Here is an 18,715-nt window from a genome sequence, read left to right as displayed (position 1 = left end):
AAGGAAAGAGTCTTTTGGATTCCTGGATGGCCACGGAGACGTGAAGAATGAGCCCAGGTCAAGATCTTCCCTCGTAGTTTAGGAGGTACGAATGTTTTCCCAGAAGGTGGCATTGGGTGAACAGTGGTTTGAGCAAAGACTGTCGGATTCAGGATGGCCTGAGGTCGAGGAGAATCTTCAGTTACAGAGTCAAATGACTGAGATAGTGCATCCGCCTTGCGGTTTTGAGAACCGGGACGATATATGATCTGGAAATTAAAGCGCTCAAAAAACATAGCCCAGCGGGCTTGTCGGGACGTGACGCACTGCACATTGCGTAGAATCAAAAGATTTTTATGGTCGGAGTACACTGTGACTCGATGCTGCGCCCCCTCAAGAAGATAGCGCCATTCTTCTAAGGCTAATTTAATAGCTAAAAGTTCTTGTTCTCCGATGGGGTAGTTTCTCTCTGCTGGGAGGAATTTTTTAGAGAAGTACGCACAGGGTTGAAGTTCCTGGTTCTCCCCTCTCTGGGAAAGGATAGCTCCGACACCATCTGCAGAAGCGTCTTCTTCTAGGAAGAAGGGTTTGGCAGTGTCCGGTTGAAGGAGTATGGGAGCGGTGGTAAATGCATGTCTTAGCAACTGGAAGGCCCGTACCGCCTCTGGAGGCCAATGAGATGGGTCTGCTCCCTTTTGCGTGAGAGCGGTGAGAGGGGCGGTGATGGAAGAGAAGTCCCGAATGAAACACCGGTAATAATTGGAGAACCCCAGGAATCGCTGGATACCTTTCAATGAAGTAGGTGCGGTTCAATCTTGGATTGCTTTGACCTTGACAGGATCCATCTCGTTTCCTGGTACTTCGAAAGAATATGGCCTAGAAAAGGAATGGTAGGTACTTCAAATACACATTTTTCTAGTTTACAGAAGAGATGATTTTTGCGGAGATGGGACAGTACCTTCTTCACGGTTTGACGATGAGCAGAAAGACTAGGAGAAAAAATGAGGATGTCATCGAGATATACAACAAGGGTGTGATACAACATGTCCCGGAAGATGTCGTTAACAAACTGCTGGAAAACGGTGGGCGCATTGCATAGTCCAAATGGCATTACCAAGTATTCGTAATGCCCATCGCGGGTGTTGAATGCCGTCTTCCATTCATCCCTAGAGCGTATCCGGATTAAATTGTATGCACCTCTTACAGTAAGTCTAATTTGGTGAATACCACTGCCCCTTTGACTTTATCAAACAGCTCAGTGATAAGGGGGAGTGGGTAACGATTTTTAACTGTTATGTCATTTAGCCCGCGGTAATCAATGCAGGGTCGAAGTGATCCATCTTTTTTTTTTACGAAGAAGAAGCCAGCACCGGCTGGCGTAGTAGAAGGGCGAATGAAGCCTTTCTGTAGATTTTCTCGGATATATGTAGACATTTCAGGAACGGACAGAGGGTATGTGCGAACCCTAGGAGGAGTTTTCCCGGGAATTAGCTCGATGGGACAGTCCCAACTACGATGAGGAGGAAGAGAGTCTGCACCCCCCCTTACTGAAGACATCTTTGAAAGAAAGGTATTGTGGGGGTAGCAAAGCAATGGAGTCATCTGAGCGAGTCTGTTGTAGCGGAAGCACTCGAGGAAGACAGGCTGAGAAGCAATTGGTACCCCAGGCTTTAATCTCCATGGTGCTCCAGTCCAGATGGGGGTTGTGCTTGGTTAGCCACGGCATTCCTAATACCAGGTCATGGGAGGACTTTGGAATGACAAGGAATTCGGCTGATTCTTGATGTAGAAGTCAAATTTGAAGAAGCAATGACAGTGTCCGGTGGGTAATCTATCCCTTGGGTATCCGGCTGCCATCAACTGCGGTTCAATATAGTGGTTGTTCCAGAGGAAACACTGGAAGGGGAAATTGAGCAATGACGTTTGCCGAGAGAAAGTTGCCAGCTGCCCCCTAGTCCAGCAACGATTTTACTGGTATTGGACCTTGTGGAACGGTGAGCTGGACGAGGAAAGTGGATTCGGATACAGTAGGAGAGGTACCCAATACTCCCAACCTGGCCTCTTCTTTGCCGATTAGGACAGGTCGTTTCCCGACTAAATGAGCAGGAGACCCACAGTACATGCACAAATATTATTTTCGTCGACGGGATCTTTCCTCAGGAGATAAACGGAACAGGTTGACCTGCATGGGTTCCTCAGGAGGTAGACTCAGAGAAAAACTGGGTTTTGGTGCAGATGAACTGGGAGGAGGGCGAGGCCGGTACCGGTCTGACCGGCTTCTCTCCATTTGTCGTTCTTAAAGACGGAGATCCACCTTGTTGCAGAGGGATATCAGGTCATCCAAGGTGGTAGGAGTATCCCGTGTGGTGAGCTCATCCTTTAGCCGACCCGAGAGACCGTTCCAGAAAGCCGACAGGAGTGCCTCCTCATTCCAGCTCAATTCAGAGGCCAGAGTCTGAAATTGTATTACGTATTGGCTCAAGCCCCGTATTACGTATTGGCTCCCCTGTCGGATTCTCAGGATTTCAGAAGCTGCTGAGGACACCCTTCCTGGCTCGTCAAAGATCCGACGAAAGGTGGAGATGAATTCCGGATAATTGAACAACAAAGGATCCGATCTCTCCCATAGGGGCGATACCCAATCCAAAGCTGGGCCTGTCAGGAGCGAGACTATGTAGGCAACTTGTGTTTTGGGTGTGGGGAAATTGGAGGGCTGGAGTATGAAGTGGACATCACACTGATTAAGGAATCCTCTGCAGGCCTTTGGTGACCCGTCAAATTTATTAGGCGTAGATAAGTGGAGATGCCCCGCAGTGACTGGGATTGGGGCCCCGGCTAAAGAAGCTGTCGAGGATCCTTTGGTAGGGGCTGCTGGAGAAGCAGGTGCTGCTGGCTGAGGAGGTGAGAGTGTTGGCTGGACTTGAGCGACCTGTCTTTGCGACGCCTCCAGTTGTTCCAGTCGACCCATGATTCCCTGCAGGAGGTCCGCGGATAATCCCTGATTGCCACTCGACTCCATTGGGTCAGTGCAAACTGTCACGGGTGGAGGGCTGGGTTGGATCGTGTGGTGCTCAGGAATCACTTTAGGACCAGATGGAGTAGGGTTAAAGTGAGCTGGTTTTATTATAGATGGTTTCATAAATGAAAATAAATCACTTATTCAAATAACGGCTTTGACATAAGGAAAACAAAGAAAGTCCCAAATAACGTCTTTGAGCAAAGTCTTTAGAAACAAATGGAAATAATAATAAAAGGCAATACAGCTTGCATAACTCACAAAGTGACCGGTGAGGCTGAGGGAGATCCAATATACGGGAAAGAGAGCTTTGATGATGGAATGGAGGGTTTATGGCAAAGACAGGTAATGATGGAAATGAATGACAGTCCAGGCAAGGTCACGGGAAAGAAATGGGTGATGATCCAGAAGGTATGGAGAAGACTGTAAATGGGTGATTTTCCAGGCTGCAGGATATCCCAGGAGGCGATGTCCCTTTGTGGGGTGCAGGCGGACTTCGGGGTACCGGCTGGAGCCCACGGGCAGGTAGCACTGGTATCACCGGCAAACAAGCAGAAAGGCACTGAAAGGTCAGGATTCCCAGAGTCAGTAGCAGAGCGGACTAAAGTGAAGGCTGCAGTGGACAGGAGTAGCCAGGAGTCTCCAACTGCACAAGGCTAGGAAACCTTTGCACTGACACCAGTTCACCAGGACAGATCCACTAAATACATAGTGGGTGGTTGTCATTGGTTTAGACGAGGCAGGAAGGCAGGAAACCTGAACCTGGCATCCAATCTGCATTTTGCCCACATCCAAGATGGCGGCGCCGGCCTCCCAGCTCCGCCTCAGTCACAACTCCCTTGGGACTCACAGGGACCCGCCCCCAACACACAGTGCCTCTTGGCCGGCCAGGACACAGCAGCACGCCCGCACCACAGACCCAGAACGGACAGGCAGCGGCGGGCATGGAGGGGTGAGTACCGGACCCGCCATGCCTCACCATGGCCGTCCGTGACACGTGGTATAATAGTATGATCAAAAACCGGCAGTTGGCCAAATTACATAAAACATTACTGCCATAGTACAAGCATATACTGAAAGAATATAGGCATATGATTATGACTGGAGTATTATGCAAGATCATTCATATATTATAAGGGCACGGTATATTAAGGCTGAATCCAACGAACGGATTTTTCCCATAGGGAACTTTTCGGATGGGGGCATGGTGTTTGAGGGACTGCACCTCAAAAGTGACTGGACGTACTGAGCTGAAATTTGGCACTTACGCATAGAATTGTCAACCGGTGCTGCGTGCCAAATTTCAGGGCGAAATATAAAAAAATGACCTATTGGGAGCGATCTAAACTTCCAACTGTCAGTTTTTTTCTGACACTCCAGAAATGACAACTTGTCACCCATGTTAGTCTATGAGGGTTTTTTTGGGAAGGCATAACTCAGGGTACAGGAACAATTGAGACTTGGGGTTTGTTTTATTAGGTTGATATTGTCCCAGTGGAGTGCCTTTTGGGGTTGAGGATTTTCAGATAGGTACAGTTTTTTTTTAATTTAGTGAAACGTCCCCCATTATAGAGATAGGAGGTTTCAACTTGTTGCGCAGCCGCACAAGCAATCAGCTGGGGGAGTACACAGAGTGGCTTCAGTTGGGTGTACCAAGATGGCCGACTTTCTAGCACTATGCGCTGCTGCGGCCAGAAGAACCATGCGCTCTCCACCCCTGCACCGTGTGTCCTCCTGACCCTGGGACTGTGTATGGATGGCACCCTGGCACCGCTGCTTGTGCGGTCTGAGTGTGGTCTATAATAGGCTCTGAGGCAGCAGCACGAATGAATGGGAGGATGTGGCGGCAGTATAGCACCATGTCCACACTCAGACCACACAAGCAGCGGGGCTGGGGTGCCGTCCATACACACCCCAGCAGCCCCCCTTGGTTTGCGGCATCCCGGTGGGTGGATCGATCCTGGCGCTGCCCGCTGGTGAGTTAATTGCGGATCGCCTCAGCATGGAAGAGGGAACTGTGCGCTGCCGCTGGTGCCTGCCGGGGATATGCTGCTTGTATCCTGACGAGACCCCTAGTGTGCGGCAGGTCCGGCTGCCGTGTCGCAGCCTCCCTGTCCCTCATCCAGGGAGGCTGCGACACGGCAGCCTGACCTGCCGCACACTAGGGGTCTCGTTAGGTCGGTCAGGATACAAGCAGCATATCCCCGGCAGGCACCAGCGGCAGCGCACAGCTCCCACACAACAACTCTGGTGTTTGTCAGGCAGGGGACTCATCAGTAGGACCACTGCTTACAGGTGAAGGGGCAGAGATGAGCGGACAGTGGTTTAGTTCTAGCAGTGGGACAGAATGGAGCCTTCCTTGTTGCCTATCAGCAGAACTGCAGATACTGAATATCTGGGAGCTCCCTTGTTTCCAGAACAGGTATGGAGCGTTCACACAGCTACCGTATAACAGGGCAATCCACTGACATGTTACAGAAGGCACACATTATACCAGCCAGGAAGAGTTGCTTTGCTCCTTACAGGCAAATGGCAGGGTCACACATGTATGTGCATACTACTGCCTTCTGCTGCTGCTGCTGCTGCTGCCTCCCCACACAAACTTGTCTGTACTGTGTGTGCTTCCTTATCGTCATGACAGATTCTGCAGAGCAGCTTCTCCTGCCTGCATGCATTAGCTCCGTCCCAGCCCTCTGCTTTGTTGTACTATCTCATCAATAGCTCCGAGTCCGAGCATAATGAGTGAGGGTGGACTGTGTCGCAGCCTCCCTGGATGAGGGACAGGGAGAGACAACTACTCCATTATTCCGTCAGGCAGAGGACTTCGATATCTTCTGCAGGAGCACTGCTTACAGGTGAAGGGCAGAGATTAGTGGACAGTGATTGCACAGGGGGTGGGGTGCATTGTCGCACGTCCGGCAAACTCTGATGTATACTGCTTCTGAATTTGCTGCAGGTGCAGTAGCAGAATTGTATGCCAAACATGTAATCCCTCCCTTCTGCCCCTGCCTGACAACTCTCAGTCACTCTCTGCCCAAATCAGCTCTTTCCTGACACTACTTTTGCTGAATCGTCCCCTCCTGTCACTCACCATTACCCTGCCCCTAACACTAAATCTCCGCCCCTCCTCTACTCTGTCTAACCATTCTACTGTCACTCATCATGACCTCACCCTGAGTACCCGCCCCCTCCTCAACACTGTGTGACCATAATATTGTCACTCATAATGACCTGCCCCCTCACCCTCAGTCCCCACCCCTCCTCTGCCCTGTCTAAAAGTCCGTACACACGGAACGATGTCCATAACATTCCGACATTGTTCACAAGTGTATTGAATTGTTCATTGTGCGTACAAATGGAACAAATTGATACACAACAAAATATTTGTCTATGATCTCCTGCATCGATAACTATTCGTGGGTACACGCATCGTTAACGATGCACAGAACGAGTTGAACAATTGGTCATTCCAATCGATCGGGAACGCCCATATTGGGCTTCAAATCGTTCTGAAATCATTCCATGTGTACCCAGCTTTACCTCTCAAGTCTAAACTATTCCCCATATACACATTCTACTCCTCCTACATATGTCCCCTTCCCATACATATATACACCGCCTCGCCATATACACGTCCTACCCCTCCTACATATGTCTCCTTCACATACACATACTCATACATATATATATATATATATATACATGTTCTACTTCACATACATATATATACAGCCCCTCCCCATATACCCGTTTTACCCCTCCTACATATGTCCGATTTACATATACACCACAACCACATGCATGTCCCTCCCCCCCCTCCTACATATGTCCGATGTTTTTTTATTTATTTATTAACAGTTTCTTATATAGCGCACACATATTCCGCAGCACTTTACAGAGAATATTTTAAAATTCACATTAGTCCTTGCCCCAGTGGAGCTTACAATCTGTATTCCCTACCACATGTACACGCACACAGACATTCTAGGGTTAAATTTTGTTGGAAGCCAATTAGCCTACCAGTATATTTTTGGATTGTGGGAGGAAACCAGAGTACCCGGAGGAAACCCACGCAAGTACCGGGAGAATATACAAACTCTGCACATGGTGGGAATCAAACCCATGACCTCAGCGCTGTGAGACAGTAATGCTATAACCATTACACCGTCCATGCTGCCATGTTCGACACCTCCTACACATGTCCCCTTCCCATACATATACACACCCCCTCCCCATACAGTATATACATCCTACCCATACATGATGGCAGCCCTGGTGATGCAACTATTATGCACCAGAAGACTTTGCTGATTTATTGTAAATGAGACACTTGTATATTGTGTGGGTGACTGAGTGCATATAGAGCACAACGGAACATGGTTCGGGAAAAAGCTGCAGCCGCTATACTGTAACATTGTTGTAGACATCAAGACACTAATGGGGCCTACACACGTATTAATTTAGGGGCATTTTCTAAGTGCTATCACTAGATCGCCTAAAAAATGCCCCTACATCGCTCCATGTGTGGTGACAGGCAGCGGCTCCCAGGGGGCTGCCCATCCGCAGCATGGCGCTCCACGGCTGCACGGCTGAAGGACCTCTTTCACGCCGTGCAGATAGGGTTCTGCTGCAGTGCATCCTCGCAGGTCTTATCCCTTGTCATTTTATTGTATATAGTGGGTGTCCCGTTATATATGCTGTATATACCCTGCCCCCACACCACCCGCTGTGTGTACACTGTCCCCCCCAGTGCCCGCCGTGTGTACGCTGCCCCCCCCCCCCGGTGCCCCCTTGTGTATACTGCCCCCCCCACTACCCCCATATGTATCCTGCCCCCCCAGTACCCCCGTGTGTACGCTGCCCCCCCCAGTGCCCCCCGTGTGTATGCTGTGCCCCCTGTGTGTACTCTGTCCCCACCAGTGACCCCAATGTGTACGCTGCCCCCCACTGCCCCCACGTGTGTACGCTGTCTCCCCCTGTGAACCCCGTGTGTACGCTGTACCCCCCCAGTGCACCCCGTATGTACGCTGTCCCCCCAGTGCCCCCGTGTGTACGCTGCCCCCCCCAGTGCCCCCCATATGTACATTGTCCCCCTGTGTGTACGCTGTGCCCCCCGTGTGTGCACTGTCCCCTTCCCAGTGCCCACCGTGTGTGCGCTGTTCCCCTCCCAGTGCCCTCCGTGTGTAGGCCGTGCCCCCCTCCGTGTGTAGGCTGTGCCCCCCTCCGTGTGTAGGCCATGCCCCCCTCCGTGTGAACGCTGTGCCCTTCAATATTATTATTATGTTTCCTGCCCAGACGCTGACCATCCCATGGTACTGCCGGGACTGAGGCGCTTCCATAGCCTGCGGACCAGATTCAGGCGCTTCCGTGAGTTGCCTCCGCCACCGGGAAGGCAGAAAGAAGCCACCCTGGTCATCAGAGGAGCAGCTGCACCAAGGTAAATCCGTCCCCCCCACTGTCCCTGTGTGTACCCTGTCCCCCACCCCACTGTCCCTGTATGTACCCAGCGCCCCCGTGTGTACGCTGTCCCCCCCCCAGTGCCCCGTGTGTACGCTGTCCCCCCCAGTGCCCCCGTGTGTACGCTGTCCCCCCCCCCGTGCCCCTGTGTGTACGCTGTCCCCCCAGTGCCCCTGTGTGTACGCTGTCCCCCCCAGTGCCCCCGTGTGTACGCTGTCGTCCCCCCAGTGCCCCAGTGTGTACGCTGTCGTCCCCCCCAGTGCCCACCGTGTGTACTCTGTCCACCCTCAGTGCCCCCCATGTGTACGCTGTGCCCCCTTAGTGCATCCTCCCCATGTGTATGCTGTGCCCACCTCCCGTGAGTACGCTGTGCCCACCCCCGTGTGTATGCTGTGCCCACCCCCTGTGTGTATGCTGTGCCCACCCCCTGTGTGTATGCTGTGCCCACCCCCTGTGTGTATGCTGTGCCCACCCCCGTGTGTATGCTGTGCCCACCCTCCCGTGTGTATGCTGTGCCCACCCCCCGTGTGTACGCTGTGCCCACCCCCCGTGTGTACGCTGTGCCCACCCCCCTGTGTACGCTGTGCCCACCCCCCCTGTGTACGCTGTGCCCACCCCCCCTGTGTACGCCGTGCCCACCCCCCCTGTGTACGCTGTGGGCTCCCCCCGTGTGTACGCTGTGGGCTCCCCCCGTGTGTACGCTGTGGGCTTCCCCCGTGTGTACGCTGTGGGCTCCCCCCCCGTGTGTACGCTGTGCCCCCCGTGTGTACGCTGTGTCCCCCGTGTGTACGCTGTGCCCCCCCGTGTGTACGCTGTGCCCCCCGTGTGTACGCTGTGTCCCCCCTCTGTGTGTACGCTGTGTCCCCCCTCTGTGTGTACGCTGTGGGCTCCCCCCCCCCGTGTGTACGCTGTGCCCCCGTGTGTACGCTGTGCCCCCCGTGTGTACGCTGTGCCCCCCCGTGTATACGCTGTGTCCCCCCTCTGTGTGTACGCTGTGTCCCCCCTCTGTGTGTACGCTGTGTCCCTCCTCTGTGTGTACGCTGTGTCCCCCCTCTGTGTGTACGCTGTGTCCCCCCTCTGTGTGTACGCTGTGTCCCCCCCGTGTGTACGCTGTGGGCTCCCCCCGTGTATATGCTGTGTCCCCCGTGTGTACGCTGTGCCCCCCCCGTGTGTACGCTGTGCCCCCCCGTGTGTACGCTGTGCCCCCCTCGTGTGTACGCTGTGCCCCCCTCGTGTGTACGCTGTGCCCCTCTCGTGTGTACGCTGTGCCCCCCTCGTGTGTACGCTGTGCCCCCCCCGTGTGTACGCTGTGCCCCCCCGTGTGTACGCTGTGCCCCCCGTGTGTACGCTGTGCCCCCCCGTGTGTACGCTGTGCCCCCCTCGTGTGTACGCTGTGCCCCCCTCGTGTGTACGCTGTGCCCCTCTCGTGTGTACGCTGTGCCCCCCTCGTGTGTACGCTGTGCCCCCCCCCGTGTGTACGCTGTGCCCCCCCGTGTGTACGCTGTGCCCCCCGTGTGTACGCTGTGCCCCCCCCCGTGTGTACGCTGTGCCCCCCGTGTGTACGCTGTGCCCCCCCCCCCCGTGTGTACGCTGTGCCCCCCCCCGTGTGTACGCTGTGCCCCCCCGTGTGTACGCTGTGCCCCCCCGTGTGTACGCTGTGCCCCCCCCCGTGTGTACACTGTGCTTCCCCCGTGTGTACGCTGTGCCCCCCCCGTGTGTACGCTGTGCCCCCCCGTGTGTACGCATTATTATTATTATTATTGATATTGTAATAATTATTATTATTATATTTCCTACACCCAGACTCTGTCCTCCCCATGCTGCCGCCGGGACTTGTCTGGACCAGGTTCAGCCGCTTCCACAGCCTGCAGCCCTAACAGTCTGGTGAAGCCCCGACGTTGAGTTGCCTCCGCCACCCGGAAGACAGAAAGCAGCCACATGGGCCATCAGAGGAGCAGCTGCACCCAGGTAAATCCATCCCCCACTGTCCCTGTATGTACCCTGTCCCCTATCCCCACTATCCCTGCGTGCACCATGTCCCCCACACCACTATCCCTGTGCATATCTTTTCCCCCATCACTGTCCCTGTATGTACCCTGTCCCCCCAGTGCCCGCCGTGTGTACGCTGTCCCCCCCAGTGCCCGCCGGTTGTATACTGCCCCCCGTGTGTACTGTCCCCCCTGTACTGCAGCTGCACCCAGGTAAATCCGTTCCCCCACTGTCCCTGTGTGTACCCTGTCCGCCAGCCCACTATCCCTGTATGTACCCTGTCCCCCACCTCACTATCCCTGTGTGTGCCCTGTCCCCCCCAGTGCCCATGTGTACGCTGTCCCCCGCGTGTACGCTGTCCCCCGCGTGTACGCTGTCCCCCTCCCCAGTGTCCCCCGCGTGTACGCTGTCCCCTCCCCAGTGTCCCCCGCGTGTACGCTGTCCCCTTCCCAGTGTCCCCCGCGTGTACCCTGTCCCCTCCCCAGTGTCCCCCGCGTGTACGCTGTCCCCTCCCCAGTGTCCCCCGCGTGTACGCTGTCCCCTCCCCAGTGTCCCCCGCGTGTACGCTGTCCCTCCCCAGTGTCCCCCGCGTGTACGCTGTCCCCTCCCCAGTGTCCCCCGCGTGTACGCTGTCCCCTCCCCAGTGTCCCCCGCGTGTACGCTGTCCCCTCCCCAGTGTCCCCCGCGTGTACGCTGTCCCCTCCCCAGTGTCCCCCGCGTGTACGCTGTCCCCTCCCCAGTGTCCCCCGCGTGTACGCTGTCCCCTCCCCAGTGTCCCCCGCGTGTACGCTGTCCCCTCCCCAGTGTCCCCCGCGTGTCCAGTGTCCCGCGCGTGTACGCTGTCCCCTCCCCAGTGCCCCCGTGTGTACGCTGTCCCCCCAGTGCCCCCCGTGTGTACACTGCCCCCCGTGCCCCCTGTGTGTATGCTGTTGCCCCTGTGTGTGTATGCTGTCCCCCCCAGTGCCCCCGTGTGTATCCACTGTCCCTACCCCGGTGCCCCCATATGTACGCAGTCCTTCCCCCAGTGCCCCCTGTGAGTACGCAGTCCCCCATTGCCCCCCATGTGTACGCAGTACCCCAGTGTGTACGCTGCCCACCCAGTGCCCCCCGTGTGTACGCTGTCCCCATCCCAGTGCCCCCCGTGAGTACGCTGTCCCCCTTCCAGTGCCCCCCGTGTGTACAATGTGGTCCTGCCCCCATGTGTACGCTGTCATCCCCCACAGTGCCCCCGTGTGTACACTGTGCCCCCCCATTTGTGTACGCTGTGCCCGCCCGTGTGTATGCTGTCCCCCCAGTGCCCGCCCGTGTGTACGCTGTCCCCCCAGTGCCCGCCCGTGTGTACGCTGTCCCCCCCCAGTGCCCGCTCGTGTGTACGCTGTCCCCCCAGTGCCCCCCCGTGTGTATGCTGCCCCCCCAGTGCCCCCCATGTGTACACTGCCCCCCAATGCCCCCTGTATGTGTGTATGCTGTTGCCCCTGTGTGTGTATGCTGCCCCCCCCAGTGCCCCCATGTGTGTGTACGCTGTCCCTCCCTCAGTGCCCCCATGTGTATACGCTGTCCCTCCCCCAGTGCCCCCCGTGTGTATGGAGTCCTCCCAGTGCTCCCCGTGTGTACGCTGTCCCCCTCCAGTGCCCCCATGTGTACGCTGTCGTCCCCCACAGTGCCCCCATGTGTACACTGTGCACCCCCATTTGTGTACGCTGCCCCCGCCCCTGTGTGTACGCTGTGCCCCCGTGTGTATGCTGTCCCCCCAGTGCCATCCCGTGTGTACGCTGTCCCCCCAGTGCCATCCCGTGTGTACGCTGTCCCCTCCAGTGCCCCCCCGTGTGTACGCTGTCCCCCCAGTGCCCACCCATGTATACGCTGTCCCCCCAGTGCCCGCCTGTGTGTACGCTGTCCCCCCAGTGCCCGCCCGTGTGTACGCTGTCCCCCCAGTGCCCCCCGTGTGTACGCTGTCCCCCCAGTGCCCCCCGTGTGTACGCTGTCCCCCCAGTGCCCCCCATGTGTATGCTGCCCCCCAGTGCCCCCGTGTGTACGCTGCCCCCCCCAGTCCCCCCATGTGTACACTACCCCCGTGCCCCCTGTGTGTATGCTGTTGCCCCTGTGTGTGTATGCTGTCCCCCCAGTGCCCCCGTGTGTGTGTATACGCTGTCCCTCCCCCAGTGCCCCCTTGTGTATATGCTGTCCCTCCCCCAGTGCCCCAATGTGTACGCAGTGCCCCCTGTGTGTACGCTGACCCCCGTGTGTACGCTGACCCCCAGTGCCCCCCGTGTGTACGATGTGCCCCTCATGCGTAAGCTGTGCCCCCTTATGTGTACCTCATGTGTACATTGTCCTCCTTCAATGCCCTATAGTAAAGCTTCTACACTCTGGGTGTCCTGCTTATTGCCAGGGGTTTCATGGGATGGATGTCTTGCCTGTTGACAGGGGTTTCACAGGTGTCATACTCAATGCCAGGGGTTTGTAATTCTTGTGGCCAGGGGTAATGTTCATTGCCAGGTGTGTGTTATCATTAAACATTTAAATACATCCAATGTTTATTCTTACAGTGAAATTTTAGATTTCTGAAATTCCATTGACAAAAAACCTTACGGTTTCACATGTCCCATTAAGGCTTCTTACACAGGATCTCGCATTTCTGAAACCTGTTGTAACTCTTCCACTCAAACGCCAAAAAGCAATGAAATTCCGATCATTAAGGCTGACGCCTTAATAGACGTGTTCCTTGCGCAATACAGATATGGTACGCCATCACAGCCTGTGGGTAAGTGCAGATTCAGCACTCTCACAGAGTGAGATTGCTGTCACTCACACAATGGTGGAGCTGCTAATTCACAGATTTGTGTGCTCATTGGAATACACACATGCAGTCTATGCAACTGAAGGTCTGAGCAGTTATGTGGCGCACTCATCCTAATAGGTACCCCCAATCATCTAACACTGTCTATACCACTGAGTTACTATAGTGTTCATTCTAGCACCCGCCATCTTTGAAAACCCATGCATTTCCTCTTCCCTGCCTGGGGTGTAGCTGTCTGCTGTAGTGCTTCTAGCACAGTGTAATGTGTATATCAGCACTGCAAACCAGACCTGTGCTAGAAACACTACAGCAGACAGCAACACCCCAGACAGGGTAGAGGAACTGTATGGGCTTTCAAAGATGACGAGTTCTAGAATAAACACTATTACTAGAACTATCCCACTGAGAGGCCAACATCTTTCACACTCACTACATATATCCATTTCATTTAGTATTCACATACAGTTACCAGAAACATCTTTCATAATTGCAAAAACTAGAATACTCCCAACTACTATGCATCTACACTTTCTTCTCCTATACGCCTTCAGGCTGCTCTGTCTTCCCCGATACCTACTGCTGTGTGTATTCCCTCATCTGCACCAATGTGTCTTTTCCCATCTGCCCTGCCCTGTCTTTCCACACAGATGCGACTGTTTCCTTCTATCTGTGCCACTGGCTTCACCTCTATTAGTGATATTCTGTCTCCCCCTCCATCCAGGCTGCTCTGCCTGCCTCATCCATGACAGTGTCCTTCCATCTGTACTGCTATCTCCCTTCTCCATCTGTACTGCTCTGTTTTCCTTTTATCCCCTTTGCTCCAAACTCCCTTTCCCTCATTAGTGCTCTTTCCTCCAACTGCTCCTCTGTTTCCCACCCAATCGCATCACTCTGTCTTACCTTCCCCAATCTGTGCCACTGTTTTCCACCCATCTGCTTCATTAGTCCCCCATCAGTGCTGCTTAGCCTTCCTACCATCTACACATTTGTATTCCTCCCCATCTGCACCACACTGCCTCCTACCCCAATCAACACCACTTTTACCCCATCCTCTCGGCTCTGTTTACTGCTCAGACCTTCAGTTGCATAGACTGCATGTGTGTATTCCAATGAGCACACAAATCTGTGAATTAGCAGCTCCACCATTGTGTGAGTGACAGCAATCTCACTCTGTGAGAGTGCTGAATCTGCACTTACCCACAGGCTGTGATGGCGTACCATATCTGTATTGCGCAAGGAACACGTCTATTAAGGCGTCAGCCTTAATGATCGGAATTTCATTGCTTTTTGGCGTTTGAGTGGAAGAGTTACAACAGGTTTCAGAAATGCGAGATCCTGTGTAAGAAGCCTTAATGGGACATGTGAAACCGTAAGGTTTTTTGTCAATGGAATATATATATATATATATATATATATATATATATATATATATATAGTTCTGGGGGGGGCGGCACTCCAAGCACCAATGTAGATGTCCAACAATAGGTAAAGAAAGCGGTGCCCTTCCAACGGCAGCACTAGGCTGTCAATACGCAGTGGGGGTGAATCGGCGGCACTCGCACAAATAAATCAGACCACACCAAGTGGATAACCCACTTGGTTATCCACTTGGTGTGGTCTGATTTATTTGTGCGAGTGCCGCCGATTCACCCCCACTATATATATATATATATATATATATATATATATATATATATATATATATATATAATGTCCCAAGGTAGGTAGCACTCGCTGTGGTCTCATTTTACTCCAGCTGGGGTAGTCTCCTCAAAGCATCACAGGTTTGCAAGTGAAGCCCATAGATATAACAAGAAAAAAGAGTGCACTCACCAGACTTTCCAATCCTTTAAAACAAGTCCTTTAATTAATCATATTAAAAGGGGTATGGTCGACGTTTCGGGTCACTGGGGACCCTTTGTCAAGACAGCAGTCAAAAGCAGCTCCATACAGCATAAAATCAGAAACTCAAATGACCGGTTTAAGTACCATTCACCCGCTGCGGAGCTCCGCCCACCACCAATTAGTTTATTACAACAACTAGGTGATTCATCGCGCCCTACGGGCGCTCTTCACACCGTCGTAAGGGGCTGCGCCCCCTTAATTTGTGAACGTTTGTATATGAGAAATATGGTTAGAATTGTATGAAAGATGCCCTGTATTGCAACTTAGGTGTATGCGAATCGCGGGAGGGGGGGTCGCGGAGGGTGCCGCGAATTGCAGGAGGGGGGGTCGCGTGGGGTGCCGCGAATTGCAGGAGAGGGGGTTGTGGGGGGGTGGATGCTGCGAATCGCGGGAGGGGAGGGATTGCAGAGAATCGCGGGAGGGGGGTCGCGGGGTGGGTTGCCGCAAATCGCGGGAGGGGGGTTACGGGGGCGGGGGTTGCGGCGAATCATGGTAGAGGGGGTCGCGGGGGGTGTGCCGTGAATCACGGGAGGTGGGGTCACGGGGTGGGGTGCCGAGAATCGCGGGGGGGGGGGTGTGTGTGCCGTGAATCGCGGGAGTGGGGGTTGTGGGGGGGGGGTGGGGGGGGTGTGACGCGAATCGCCACAAGAAAAAATCAACACAGAAAGGTCAACACATGTAAATGTTGACATAAGTGTGGCACTTTATTGGTGTCCATGTCGACACATGAGAATGAATATGAAAATATTTAAAAAATGAAAAAAAAAAACCTTCAAAAACTCATGTCAACCTTTTTCATTGTCGACCATAGCCATGTCAGTGTTTTCCATGTGCAATTTAATTCTGGAGCTGCCGCGAATCACGGGGGGTGCCGCGAATTGCGGGAGGGGGGGGGTCGCAGGGTTGAGTGCCGCGAATCGCGGGAGGGCGGGGTTCACAGGGGTTCCGGTGGGGGGTTGCCGCGAATTGCGGGAGGTGGGGGGTCACGGGGGGTGCCGCGAATCGCGGGAGGGGGGGTTGCGGGGGGGGGGTGTGACGCGAATCGCCACAAGAAAAAATCAACACAGAAAGGTCAACACATGTAAATGTTGACATAAGTGTGCCACTTCATTGGTGTCCATGTTGACACATGACAATGAATATGAAAACATTCAAAAAATGAAATAAATCTTCAAAAACTCATGTCAACCTTTTTCATTGTCGACCATAGCCGTGCCAGTGTTTTGCATGTGCCATTTAATCCTGGGGCTGCCGCGAATCGCGGGGGGTGCCGCGATTTGCGGGAGGGGGGGGGGTTGCGGGGGGTGGGTGCCGCGAATCGCGGGAGAGCGGGGTTCATGGGGGTTCCGGTGGGGGGTTGCCGCGAATTGCGGGAGGGGGGGGTCGCGGGGGGGTGCCGGGGTGCCGCGAATCGCCGGAGGGGGGGTTGCGGGGGGTGTGACGCGAATCGCCACAAGAAAAAAATCAACACAGAAAGGTCAACACATGTAAATGTTGACATAAGTGTGGCACTTCTTTGGTGTCCATGTCGACACATGAGAATGAATATGAAAATATTCAAAAAATGACAAAAAAACTTCAAAAACTCATGTCAACCTTTTTCATTGTCGACCATAGCCATGTCAGTGTTTTCCATGTGCAATTTAATTCTGGAGCTGCCGCGAATCACGGGGGGGTGCCGCGAATTGCCGGATGGGGGGTCGCGGGGGTGGGTGCCGCGAATCGCGGGAGGGCGGGGTTCACAGGGGGGTGCCGGGGTGCCGCGAATCGCCGGAGGGGGGGTTGCGGGGGGTGTGACGCGAATCGCCACAAGAAAAAAATCAACACAGAAAGGTCAACACATGTAAATGTTGACATAAGTGTGGCACTTCTTTGGTGTCCATGTCGACACATGACAATGAATATGAAAAAATTAAAAAAATTAAAAATAAATCTTCAAAAACTCATGTCAACCTTTTTCATTGTCGACCATAGCCATGTCAGTGTTTTGCATGTGCCATTTAATCCTGGGGCTGCTGCGAATTGCGGGAGGGGGGGGGGGGGCGCGGGGGGGTGAGGTTTTGCCGCAAATCGCGGGAGGGGGGGCGCTTACCTGGTGGCTGTGGAGTAGCAGTGCTGGGCAACATGGGAAGGCAGTGGGTGTCTGGCACTGTCTGTGGGCTCACTGGGCTGGTTCTTTGTCACATACCTCCCAACATGACCCTCTCCAGGAGGGACACAATGCTCTGTTTCTAGACTTCCCCTTAATGTATGATTGCCATCACCTGTTTTAAACAGGTTAATTTCTCAGAAAGGTGTTCAGCACAGATGAAGGCAATCACACATTAAGAGGAAAGTCCAGGAACAGAGCGTTATAGACACAGACACCCACTTTGAGTGACAGATGTAGCCAAATATATAGGAGATCATATAATATTAATCACAGTCTGGAGAGAGACACCGCTCTCTTATTACTTATTACAGATTCTCTGATATATTTTTAAGATGAGGATTAGTCACATACCTATTGAGATGTGCCGCTCGTGGCTTACCCCGGCGTGCGTTCCATCTGTCACTACTTCCGCAACCATCTGCGGTTCAACTAACGGAAGTTCCGGATATCTCGTGCAGCTAACTAAGCTGTCCGGCGAGATCTCTTGATGTGTGTGCTGATCTGAGCACACCAATGTAAATCGCATAAATTATTAACATTAACGCCGTAGCCAACGGTGACTCAAAACCTCATTGAATATAGGTGCAGCGGAACCTATCCCACAGCGTGTTCTAGCACTCACGGTCATTCTAAGCTTTCACAAAAAAAATTGACATACATTTAAAATTACATATATTGGCACAGATAAACCCAATTCGCGCAGCCAAACTAAAGAAGTTTGATTGCATCCAAGGGGCTGCTCTGTGTCAACTTATCCTACATGTGCATATAGAAATTGTCTGGCGAGACAGTACAGAGAAAAAAAAATTTTTATATTAGAAAAATTTTTTTTTATATTAGAAAAAAATCCCTTTACTACAAAAGATACTCCATGAAGCAAAAAGATGTGAAAAAATCTTTGTGAAAAAGAATTTTATATGAAAAAAAAATTTTTTATGAAAATTTTTTTATGAAAAAGAAAACTTGAGTTATCTTGAGTAATCGAATATCTGATTCCACTCCACTCAACCCCTGAAAAGAGGGGGAGTCCTCTTGTCGAGAGTGTCCATCTAATTGTGCGTGGACCTCCATCTAAAGGAAGATACTTAGGGAATTTTTCTCGTTGAGGCCTTTCGGGGCAACCGTATCAAGGAAATGAATCCAATATGCTTCCTTCTTAAGAAGCTCCAGTCCTCTATCCCCTCCTCTCAGAGGTGGTGCAATCCAGTCTATGACCATATGTCTTAAATTGGTGACTTGGTGTCCTTCACGCAAGAAATGCGCAGCCACGGGTTTGTCCGTCACTCCAGTTTCGATTGCCAGTCGGATAGAGGAGCGGTGCTGGTTCATCCGTTCACGCATTGTGCGTATGGTCTTTCCCACGTACATGTGGCCACATGGGCATTTCAAGAAATAGACCACATGGTCTAGTTGGCAA

General features: G+C 53.2%; 1 long non-coding RNA gene across 1 annotated transcript in view; it reads left to right on the top strand.

Annotated features, from left to right (window-relative positions):
- The first annotated feature begins 8,291 nt into the window (after positions 1 to 8,291).
- LOC146058820 (uncharacterized) overlaps positions 8,292 to 18,715 on the top strand; it is a 48,659-nt gene continuing 38,235 nt past the window's right edge. Inside the window, exons 1-2 of the long non-coding RNA XR_014469974.1 lie at positions 8,292 to 8,432; positions 10,256 to 10,420. This is a non-coding gene — a long non-coding RNA (uncharacterized LOC146058820). The remainder of the gene's footprint in view (positions 8,433 to 10,255; positions 10,421 to 18,715) is intronic.

This window comes from Crinia signifera, chromosome 2 (assembly GCF_055691185.1).
Source record: "Crinia signifera chromosome 2, ASM5569118v1, whole genome shotgun sequence".
In the NCBI taxonomy this organism is placed as follows: Eukaryota; Metazoa; Chordata; class Amphibia; order Anura; family Myobatrachidae; genus Crinia; species Crinia signifera.
This window is presented reverse-complemented; position numbering and strand designations above follow the sequence as displayed.